We start from the raw sequence: 11,796 nt of genomic DNA, 5'->3' as shown, positions 1-11,796 counted from the left end.
TGTTTGTGGGATCCAGTCACACTGTTGCCCGTGGTTGTACATTATTTATCCTCACGGCTTGTAATGCCCCACTGTGTGACTACACCACACTTTATTTCATCTGTTTTACTATTAATGGACATTTGGATAGTTTCCAGGTTTTGCCCATTACAAACAGTGTGCTATGAATATTCTAGCTTAGTATGTGTCTTTTTGGTGAAAGTGTTGGATCTACACCTAGAGGCAGAATTTCTAGGTCACAGGCCTACACGCGTTCTGTTTTGGCTTCCCAGGTGGCTCAGTGGCGAAAGAATCCACCTGCAGACGCAGGAGACCCTGCAGACGCAGGGTCAGGAAGATCCCTGGAGAAGGGAATGGATACCCATTCCAGAGACTTGAACCTGAGTTTGATCCCTAGGTCAGGAAGATCCCTTGGAGGAGGAAATGGCAACCCACTCCAGTATTCTTGCTTGGAAAAAATCCCATGAACAGAGGAGCCGGGTGGGCTACAGTCCATGAGATGGCAAAGAGTTGGACATGACTGAGCGACTGAAGCACGCACCCACGCACTTTCTGTTTTAGCAGAAGCTGCCAAAAGGTTTTCCAAAGTGATGGTAACAGTTGACGTTCCCACCAGTTTGGATTACTCCATATCTTCACTCACCCTTGATATTTTTGCCTTTTTCATTTTAGCCTGTGTATTGTGCTATGGCATTGTGGTTTTCATTTGCATTTCTCTGATTACTAATGAAGCCGAACACCTTTTCATGTATTTATTGGCCGTTTGGGTATCCACTTCGATCTGTTCAAGTCTTGCTTATTTTTCTTTTTAAAAAGTTTTGTTGGTGTATAGTTGATTTATTTTGCTATTAGGATGTCATGTTGGGTGTTTTTGTATTGATTTGTAGGAGTTCTATGTATATTTCAAGCAGAAGTTTCTTTGCTGTATATGTTCATTACAAACATCCTTTCCCATTTTGTGGGTCATCTTTTAACTCTTCAAAATGTATTTTTTGTTAAAGGAGAGTTCTTAATTCTGATATACTCTGCTAAAAAATTATTTGCTCCTTTGTTTTTTGTTTAAGAAAACCCTGCCTCTTTCAAGGTCATGAAGACGTTCTCTTAATGCTTTCTTCTAAGTCTTTATTATTTCACTCTTTCACATTTAGGTATGGAATTTATTTCTGTTTATGGTGTGAGATAGGGGTTACGTTAGGCTGAAAAAATGGTCTCCCAATGATGCGTACCTCCTAATTCCTGGAACTGTTACCTTCTATAACAAAGTGTGTGCAGAGTGATTAAATTAAAGGTTTTGAGTGAGAAAGATTATCCTGAATTATCTAGTTGGGTCCTAAATACAACCATGTGCATTCTTGTAAGAGGAAAGCAGAGGGAGATTTCACACACACACACACACACACACACACACACACACACACACACACGGAAGCCCCTATGAAGATGGAGCAGACAGAGATAGATTTGAAGTTGCTTGCCTTGTGACTGTATTGATATAACCAGGAACCAAGCAGTGCCTGCAGCTCCAGAGATGGGAAGAGGCAAATAACATTCTCTCTGACAGCCTCCAAGGTGTTGGCTCTGCTAATACCTTAATTTTGGCCCAGTGATACTGATTCTAAACTTCTGATCTCTAGGACTGTGAAGGCATAAAGTTCTATGGTTTTAAGCTACAAGTTTCTGGTAATTTTTTTTACAGCAGCTACAGGAAGCCATTAGAGGAATCAAGATGCATTTTCCCCACAATATTCTATGTAGTTGACCCAGCACCATTTCCTGAAAAGATCATCCTTCTCCCATTGCACTGCTGTGTCATATGTGCCACATGTGTGGGTTGTTTCTAGACTGTAGTGGTGATGATTGTACAATTTTGTAAATATACTTTTTAAAAATCCCACTGAATTGTACACATTTTTCATTTGCCACGCCACATGGCTCATGGGATCCTATTTCCCCAACCAGGCACTTGAACCCAAGCCCTCAGCAGTGAAAATGCATGATCCCAACCACTGGACGAACAGGGAATTCTGTTTGTCTGCTCTTGAACCAATGCCACACTGTTTAAATTCTTGTTTCTACAGTAGTTCTTGATGTCTGGTACAGTAAGTTCTGTGGTTTTGTTCTTTAATTTATTTTTTTTATGTCAATGGCTTTTCCTTTGCATCTCCATATATGTTTTAGAATCAATTTGTTTAATTTCAGGGGGAAAACTCTGGGATTTTTGAATTGGGATTGTGTTGAATCTTGCAATTAATTTAAGAAGAACTGATATGTTTAAAATATTGAGGCTTCTAGTCCATGAAAATGATATAGCTCTCAGTTTATTTAGATCATATTTAATCTCAAATAATGATGTTATTAAAAAATAAAAAATTGAGATGCAATTCAACATACCATACAATTCATTCATTTAAAGTAGACAGAGTGGGAATTCCCTGTGTGGCTAAGAATCTGCCTTCTGATGCAAAGGATTCAGGTTCAATCCCTGGTCAGGGAATAAAGACCCCACAGACAACGAAGAGCCCACACACTGTAACAAAGACCTAGTGCTGCAAAAAAAAGAAAAGAAGCATACAAGGAATTCCCTGTTCGTCCAGTGGTTGGGATCATGCATTTTAACTGCTGAGGGCTTGGGTTCAAGTGCCTGGTTGGGGAAATAGGATCCCATGAGCCATGTGGCGTGGCAAATGAAAAATGTGTACAATTCAGTGGGTTTTTTAAAAAGTATATTTACAAAATTGTACAAACATCACCACTACCTAATTCCAAAATATTTTTTATCACTCCCCAAAGAAACTCCATCCCCATTGGCAGTCATTCTCTACACTCCCCTTCCCCCAACTCGGCAACCACGAAGTTCTTTTTGTCTCTACTGGATGTGCCTATTCTGAACTTTAAATATATGGAAGTGGAATCATAAAAATGTGACCTTTTGTGTTTAGCTTCTTTCACTTAGCATCATGTTTTCTAGGTTCATTTATGTTGAAACATTTATCAGCACTTTCTCTCTTTTATGGCTGAATAATATTCCATTATTCAGGCAATGCCAAAGAATATTCAAACTACTGCACAATTGCACTCATCTCACATGCTAGCAAAGTAATACTCAAAATTCTCCCAGCCAGGCATCAATAGTATATAAACCGTGAACTTCCAGATGTTCAAGCTGGATTTAGAAAAGGCAGAGGAACCAGAGATCAAATTGCCAACATCTGCTGGATCATGGAAAAAGCAAGAGAGTTCCAGAAAAACATCTATTTCTGCTTTATTGACTATGCTTTATTGACTGTGTGGATCACAGTAAACTGTGGAAAATTCTTAAAGAGATGGAAATACCAGGCCACCTTACCTGCCTCCTGAGAATTCTGTATGCAGATCAAGAAGCAAGTTAGAACCAGACATGGAACAACAAACTGGTTCCACATTGGGAAAGGGGTACACGAAGGCTGTATATTGTCACCTTGCTTGTTTAACTTATATGCAGAGTACATCATACGGAATGCTGGGCTGGATGAAGCACAAGCTGGAATCAAGATTGCTGGGAGAAATATCAATAACCTCAGATATGCAGATGGCACCACACTTATGGCACAAAGCGAAGAAGAACTAAAGAGCCTCTTGATGAAAGTGAAAGAGGAGAGTGAAAAAACTGGCTTAAAACTCAACATTCAGAAAACTAAGATCATGGCATCTGATCCCATCACTTCATGGAAAATAGATGGCAAAACAATGGAAAAAGTGACAGACTTTATTTCTTTGGGTTCCAAAATCACTGTAGATGGTGACTGCAGTCATGAAATTAAACGATGCTTGCTCCTTGGAAGAAAAGCTATGACCAACCTAGATGGCATGTTAAAAAGCAGAGACATTACTTTTCCAACAAAGGTACATCTAGTCAAGGCTATGGTTTTTCCAGTAGTCATGTATGGATGTGAGAGTTGGACTATAAAGAAAGCTGAGCACCAACGAATTGATGCTTTCAAACTGTGGTGTTGGAGAAGACTCTTGAGAATCCCTTGGACTGCAAGGAGATCCAACCAGTCCATCCTAAAGGAAATCAGTCCTGAATATGCATTGGGAGGACTGGTGCTGAAGCCGGAATTCCAATACATTGGCCACCTGATGCAAAGAATTGACTCACTGGCAAAGACTCTGATCCTGGGAAAGATTGAAGGCAGGAGGAGAAGGGGATGACAGAGGATGAGATGGTTGGGTGGCATCACTGACTCTATGGACATGAGTTGAGCAAGCTCCAGGAGTTGGTGATGGACAAGGAAGCCTGGCGTGCTGCAGTCCATGGGGTCGCAAAGAGTTGGACACGACTGAATGACTGAACTGAATATTCCGTTATCTAGATATACATTGTTTGTTCATCCATCTATCAGTTGATGGATATTTGGGTTATTTCCACTTTGGGGCTATTATTAATATGAGTAAAGCTGCTGCGAACATCATGTATACGTTTTTGTGCGGGCATATATTTTCAATTCTCTTGGGTATTGTATATCTAGGAGTGAAATTGCTGAGTCATAGAGCACCTCTATATTTAACTGTTTGAGGAGCTGCTAAACTGTTTTCCAAAGCAGCTGCACCATTTTACAATCCTACTAGCAATGTGACAGGGTTCTAATCTCGCCACATCCTGGCCAACACTTATTACTGGTTGTCATTTTGATTATAGTCATCCCACTCGGTGTGAAATGGGACCTCACTATGGTCTTTATTTCGTTTTCCTAATGACTAACACATAATAATATTTTGTCTTTTTCAGTGTAGTGGTCTTGCACACCTTTTGTTTGATTTCTTCCTAGGAAATTGATATTTTGGATGCTCTTATAGATGGCTTCATTTCTTAAAAATAGAATTTTATTATTTTCCAGCAATTTTAGGTTCACAGAAAAATTGAGAGAAAAGTACTGAGAATTCTCATCTATTCCTTGCCTTCACATACATAGCTTCCCCCACTATCAACATCTCATTGTTTTAATCAATGAAACTATGGTACATCATCACCAAAAGTCTGTAGTTTACATAAGGGTTCACTCTCGGTGTTGTACATTCTACGGGTTTTGACAAATGCATAATGACATCCATCCATCATTATAGTGCCACACAGAATAATCTCACTGCCCTAGAAATCCTCTGTGCTCCATTTACCATCCTTCCTTCCCCCAACCACTAATCATTTTGCTATCGCCATAGTCTGGCCTTTTCTAGAATGTCATAAAGTTGGAATCCTGCAGTATGTAGCCTTTCCAGATTGGTTTCTTTCACTTAGTAATATGCACTTAACTTTCCTCCATGTCTTTTCATGGCTTGAGAGCTCGTTTCTTTTTGGCACTGAATAATATTCCCTTGTCTGGATGCACCGCAGTTATCTAACTGTTCACCTACTGAAGGACTTCTTGGTTGCTTCTAAATTTTGCCAGCTATGAATAAAGCTGCCATAAATATCCAGGTGCAAATATTTGTGTGCACTTAAGTTCTCAGCACTTTTGGGTAAATATTAAGAAGTAAAGGATTGCTGAATCATATGGTATAAGAGTATGGTTAATTTATAAGAAACTGTCTTATAAAAAAACCATCTCCCAAAGTGACTGTGCCCTTTTGCATTCCCATCAGCCAAGAGAGAAAGTTCTTGATGCTCACCAGCACTTGGTGTTTTCATCATTTTGGATTTTGGCCATTTTAGTAGGTGCACAGCAGTGTTTCATTGTTGTTTCAATTTGCAAACCCCTACTAACATGTGATGTTGAGTGCCTTTTCATATGCTTGTTTGCCATCTGTACATCTTTCCTGGAGGTGTCTGTTCAGATATTTTGCTACTTTTTTTTTCAGTTATGTTGTTCATCTTCTTATTCTTTGTATTTTAAGAGTTTTGTATATTTTGGGTAACAGTCCTGTATCAAATATGTCTTTTAGCATATTTTCTCCCAGCCCTTGGCTTGTCTGTTCATTCTCTTAACAGTGTCTTTTACAAGTTTTCAATTTTAATGAAGTCCAGCTTATCAATGATTTCATTACTTACATCTTTGATGTTTTATCAAAAAAGTCATCACTGGACTCCAGGTCATCTAAATTTTCTCTTATATTATCTTTCAGGACTTCAGTAGCTTCAGTTTTGGAGAAGGCGATGGCACCCCACTCCAGTGCTCTTGCCTGGAAAATCCCATGGATGGAGGAGCCTGGTGGGCTGCACATGGAGTCACTAAGAGTCGGACACGACTGAGCGACTTCACTTTCACTTTTCACTTTCATGAATTGAAGGAAATGGCAACCCACTCCAGTGTTCTTGCCTGGAGAATCCCAGGGACGGGGGAGCCTGGTGGGCTGCCATCTATGGGGTTGCACAGAGTCGGACCCGACTGAAGCGACTTAGCAGCAGTTTCAGTTTTGTTTTTGTGGTCAGTGGAGAGAAATATAGTTGATTTTGACCCTATTTCTAGTTTTGCTAAATTCACACAAATTGTTGAAAGCTGTATGTTAAAGTCTCCTACCATGATTACAGACATCTCTTTGTCCTAGTTTTGCTTGCATTTTTTTAAACCACGTACTCTTTTTCTTTTTTTTTTTTTTTTAATTAGTTATTTGGCTGCACTGGGTTTTCACTACAGCATGTGTGATCTTTAGTTATGGCATACAAACTCTGCAATATATGGGATCTATTTCTCTAAGCAGGGATCAAACCCCTGGCCCCCTGCTTTGGGAGCACAGAGTCTTAGCCACTGGACCACCAGGGAATTCCTCTTCACTTGGTTAATTATAATCCACTACCAAAGTGGATTCCATGCTCACCTCAGTACTCCATTTATGAGTTCCTTTATTTGTTTTTAAAAATTTATTTCTTTGGCTGCGCTGTGCAGCATGTGGGATCTCAGTTCCCCCACCAGGGATTGAACCCTGGTCCCTGGCATTTAGAGTATGAAGCCTTAACCCCTGGACCACCAGGCAAATCCCAAGTTCCTTTATTTAGCATTGCCTCTTTGCTGCTTGCACTCTAGCAGGAAGGGCTTCGTAGTTTTTTTTCAAGGGCACATATATGCTTTAAGTTTAAATTTAACAATACGTAATTACCTCTAAAATATAAACATATAAAATAAAGCAAAACCAACTAAAACAATAGCAAGATATTCCAGTAGACTCCCCCTTGTACATAGTATTGGCTTTCATTACATCTCACCTTTGATCTGTCTTAGAAACGATGACCTGTACTGAGATTTCATTCCAGAAAAATGGTTTCCACTTCACCTCCGATAGACCGAGTAAAATGAGATTGCCTGCATCAAGTGTTGGGAAGCATGTGGGCCTCTCGCAAACCACCAGTTGGAGTTCAAAATGGTCAAGCACGTGGCAGGACTGCTTGGCAGATCTACTGAGATTGTACATATGCCAACCCCATGACCAAGCCAGGCGACTCTTGGCTGTGAATCCAACAGAGGTGCGTAAACATGTCTATTAGAAGGGCAAATGGATATTCACAGTAGCGGCATCTGTAATAGCCCCCAACAGGAACTACCTAGCTGCCCATTCAGTTCAGTTCAGTCGCTCAGTCGTGTCTGACTCTTTGCGACCCCATGAATCGCAGCACGCCAGGCCTCCCTGTCCTTCACCAACTCCTGGAGTTCACTCAGACTCACGTCCATAGAGGCAGTGATGCCATCCAGCCATCTCATCCTCTGTCGTCCCCTTCTCCTCCTGCCCCCCAATCCCTCCCAGCATCAGAGTCTTTTCCGATGAGTCAAGTCTTTGCATGAGGTGGCCAAAGTACTGGAGTTTCAGCTTCAGCATCATTCCTTCCAAAGAAATCCCAGGGCTGATCTCCTTTAGAATGGACTGCTTGGATCTCCTTGCAGTCCAAGGGACTCTCAAGAGTCTTCTCCAACACCACAGTTCAAAAGCATCAATTCTTCGGTGCTCAGCTTTCTTCACAGTCCAACTCTCACATCCATACATGAATACTGGAAAAACCACAGCCTTGACTAGATGGACCTTAGTCAGCAAAGTAATGTCTCTGCTTTTTAATATGCTATCTAGGTTGGTCATAACTTTTCTTCCAAGGAGTAAGCGTCTATTAATTTCATTGCTGCAATCACCATCTGCAGTGATTTTGGAGCCCCCCAAAATAACCGTTTCCACTGTTTATCCATCTATTTCCCATGAAGTGATGGGACCAGATGCCATGATCTTCATTTTCTGAATGTTGAGCTTCAAGCCAACTTTTTCACTCTCCTCTTTCACTTTCATCAAGAGGCTTTCTAGTTCCTCTTCACTTTCTGCTATAAGGGTGGTGTCATCTGCATATCTGAGGTTATTGATATTTCTCCCGGCAATCTTGATTCCAGCTTGTGTTTCTTCCAGGCCAGTGTTTCTCATGATGTACTCTGCATAGAAGTTAAATAAGCAGGGTGACAATATACAGCCTTGACACACTTCTTTTCCTATTTGGAACCAGTCTGTTGTTCCATGTCCAGTTCTAACTGTTGCTTCCTGACCTGCATACAGATTTCTCAAGAGGCAGGTCAGGTGGTCTGGTATTCCCATCTCTTTCAGAATTTTCCAGTTTATTGTGATCCACATAGTCAAAGGCTTTGGCCCATTACACAGTATGTTTACAAAACAGAACGCTATTCAGTGACGAGACCAGATACACTGTCTACAAATACACGACAGTCTACAAATTTAAGTACCTACTACAAATATGGTGTTGTATCTATCACCTACTACAACTATATGTACCTACTACAACTACTCCAACTGTGGTGTTGGAGAAGACTCTTGAGAGTCCTTTGGCCCACGAGGAGATCAAGCCAGTCAATCCTAAAGGAAATCAGTCCTGAATATTCATTGGAAGGACTGATGCTGAAGTTGAAGCCCCAATACTCTGGCCACCTGATGCAAAGAACTGGCTCATTGAAAATGACCCTGATGCAGGAAAAGATTGAAGGCAGGAGAAGAAGGGGATAATAGAGGATGAGATGGTTAGATGGCATCACTGACTCGATGGACATGAGCTTGAGCAAGCTCCAGGAGTTGGTGATGGACAGGGAAGCCTGGTGTGCTGCAGTCCATGGGATCACAAAGAGTCAGACATGCCTGAGCAACTGAACTGAACTGAACTGAACTACACATATATGTACCTATGTGGAAGAACCTCACTTCCACGTGGTGAATGTGGTGAATGAAAGACTCCAGAGACAAAGGAGCACAAGTTGGACAATTCCATTTCTATGAAGAACAAAAATAGATGAAACTAATCTGTGGCGACAGAAGACAGAAGGGTAGTTGCCTCTTTTTGTGTTATTTTTTAATTGGAGGATAATTGCTTACAACGTTGTGCTGTTTTCTGCCATACGACAACATGAATCAGCCATAGGTATACATATGTCCCTCCCTCTCAAACTATCCTCCCACCCCATCCCACCCCTATAGAGCACTGGGTTGAGCTCCCTGTGTCATACAGCAAATTCCAACTGGTTATCTATTTTACGTATGGTTATCTATTTTAGCTATGGCAATGTATAGGTTTCAGTGCTACTCTCTCAGTTCATCCCACCTTTTCCTTCCCCAGCTGTGCCCACAAGTCTGTTCTCTATATATCTGAATCTCTATTCCTATGCGGCAAATAGATTAATCAGTATCAGTGTTCTAGACTTCATATATGTATGTTGCTGTTATTGTTTAGACATTAAGTCTTGTCTGACTCTGCAGCCCGCCAAGTTCCTCTCTCCATGCGATTCTCCAGGCAAGAATACTAGAGTGGGTTGCTGTTTCCTTCTCCAGGGGATCTTCCCGACCCAGGGATCAAACCTACGTCTGTTATGTGTCCTGAATTGGCAGGTAGGTTGTTTATCACTAGCACCACCTGGGAAGCTATATATACAGTAATATACTCTATTCTTCTGTTTTCCAAAACTATGGACTACTTCACGAATTTGCCTGTCATCCTTGCAGAAGGGCCACATTAATATTCTTTATATTGTTCCAGTCTTTTAGTATATGTGCTGCTGAAGCAAGCACGAGTAGTTGCCTCTTGATTGGGCAACGGAAATGGTCAGTGTCTTGATCTGGGTGGTGATCCCCCAAGTGGAGACATAGGTCAAAGTCTTTTAAGTGCCCACTTAAGATCTGTGCACCTTATCATGTTTCATACCTAGGTAAACATTTTTTAAAAGCTTTGAAAAACGTTTTGAGGCATACAGTCACTTGACCCAGGACTTGGAGACTGAGTCTGCCACGCACAGGCAGAGCAGGCTCCACGGCTGACACCTTGCTCCAGCCCCAGTCACCTCCTGTGACAATACATTTTTAAAGATGTCTGGCGTGGTATTTGTCACCCCACACAGGCTCTGCCAGAAATCTGCCGCTCCCCCATCAAAAGGTACTGTCCAGGCCCTGCCCTGCCCTGGCACCCTCAGTCTGGGCGAGCCAGTGACTGTTTTGACCAACAGAGTGTGACAGCATTGACACTGGCTGACTTCCAAGGCCAGGTCATAAAGGGCGATGGACTCCTCGGGCTCTCTTTGGACATGCCATGTTGGAAGCTGGCCGCCCCAAGGCCGTGATGCTTAGAGACCATGTGGTAAGCATGCTGAGAGACAGAGCGAGGTGCCTGAGGAGCCCCAGCTGTCCAGCCTCTAGCTGCTTTTTGATCCCCACTGATGTCACGTGAGCAAAGATGAGAAGCCCGAGTGCAGACTCATGAGCTACAAAAATGGTGGCTGTCCTTTGTTGTAAGCTATCTTTTGGGGTGGACTGATATGCACCAATAGGTGCTGGAACATCTGATAACTTTACTCTGCAGGGCTTTTCCAGGCCCCCTCTCTGCCACTCATCCAGGCACATCTGGGTACACTCAGTTTCTTATTGCACAAAGGCGTTCTCCTGCCTGTGGTGCAAGAATCTTCTCCCCCCTGGTTCCAGACCCAGCTTCTGCCCTGTCTCCTCCAGGAAGCCTTTCTGTTTGTTTATAAGCAAGCTGATGGCGGGCTTCCCAGGTGGCTCTTGCAGTAAAGAACCCACCTACCAATGCAGAAGACAGACATAAGAAACGCGGGTTTGATCCCTGGGTCAGGAAGATCCCCTGGAGGCGGAAATGGCAACCCACTCTAGTATTCTTGCCTGGAGAATCCCATGGACAGAGGAGCCTGGCAGTCTACAGTCCATGGGGACACAAAGAGTTGAACATGAGTGATGTGATTTAGCACAGTGCAAGCTGATGGTGGGGGATGGTGATCATGAGGGTGGCTACACCTGTACAGAGGCAGAGGGTATATGTGAACCATCTGTGAACCAGACTGTGTCTGAGTTCAAATTCTAGAGTTCCCACTTCCCAGCTGGGTGCCCTTGGGAGAGGTACGTAACTGGAGCCTCAGTGTTCTCATCCATAAAATGGGAGTAATAATTGTGGCTACTTCCCAGGTCTGTCCTGAGGATTAAAGGGATTAATCAATGGAAAGCACTCAGTGTGGCCTGGCAAACAACAAGCACGCTGAAATATTCATCGTCAAGACAACCCTATTTGATAGGTTCTATTCTCCCCATTTTACAGATAAGGAGACTGAGGCACTGAGAGGTGTTTAAATGCAGGCTCCAGAGCTTGTGCCATGCTGCAGGTTCATTTCATCAGGCTACATTTACTGCAGGGGAGTTGGAAAATGAGGTCAGGAAAGGAGGTTCCTGCTCCCCAAAGTACAGTAACAAATGGGAGGCCAAGTAAGAGTTAAACCTGGTTTTCTCATCCACACTGAGGTTGCTCACTCTCCCAAAAGCGTGTAGAAGTCAACATGTTCCTGGCTGGGG

The 11,796-nt window shown here is 42.4% G+C and overlaps 1 non-coding gene across 1 annotated transcript; it reads right to left on the bottom strand.

The window, feature by feature from the left end:
• Positions 1-9,905: 9,905 nt before the first annotated feature.
• LOC128049128 (U6 spliceosomal RNA) lies at positions 9,906-10,014 on the bottom strand. The gene has a single exon (XR_008199494.1). It is a non-coding gene; the product is annotated as a U6 spliceosomal RNA (small nuclear RNA).
• Between the last annotated feature and the right edge of the window lie 1,782 nt (positions 10,015-11,796).

This window comes from Budorcas taxicolor, chromosome 5 (assembly GCF_023091745.1).
Source record: "Budorcas taxicolor isolate Tak-1 chromosome 5, Takin1.1, whole genome shotgun sequence".
Lineage (NCBI taxonomy): Eukaryota > Metazoa > Chordata > Mammalia > Artiodactyla > Bovidae > Budorcas > Budorcas taxicolor.
The sequence above is the reverse complement of the archived record's forward strand: the minus strand, read 5'-3'. Positions and strand labels throughout refer to the sequence as shown.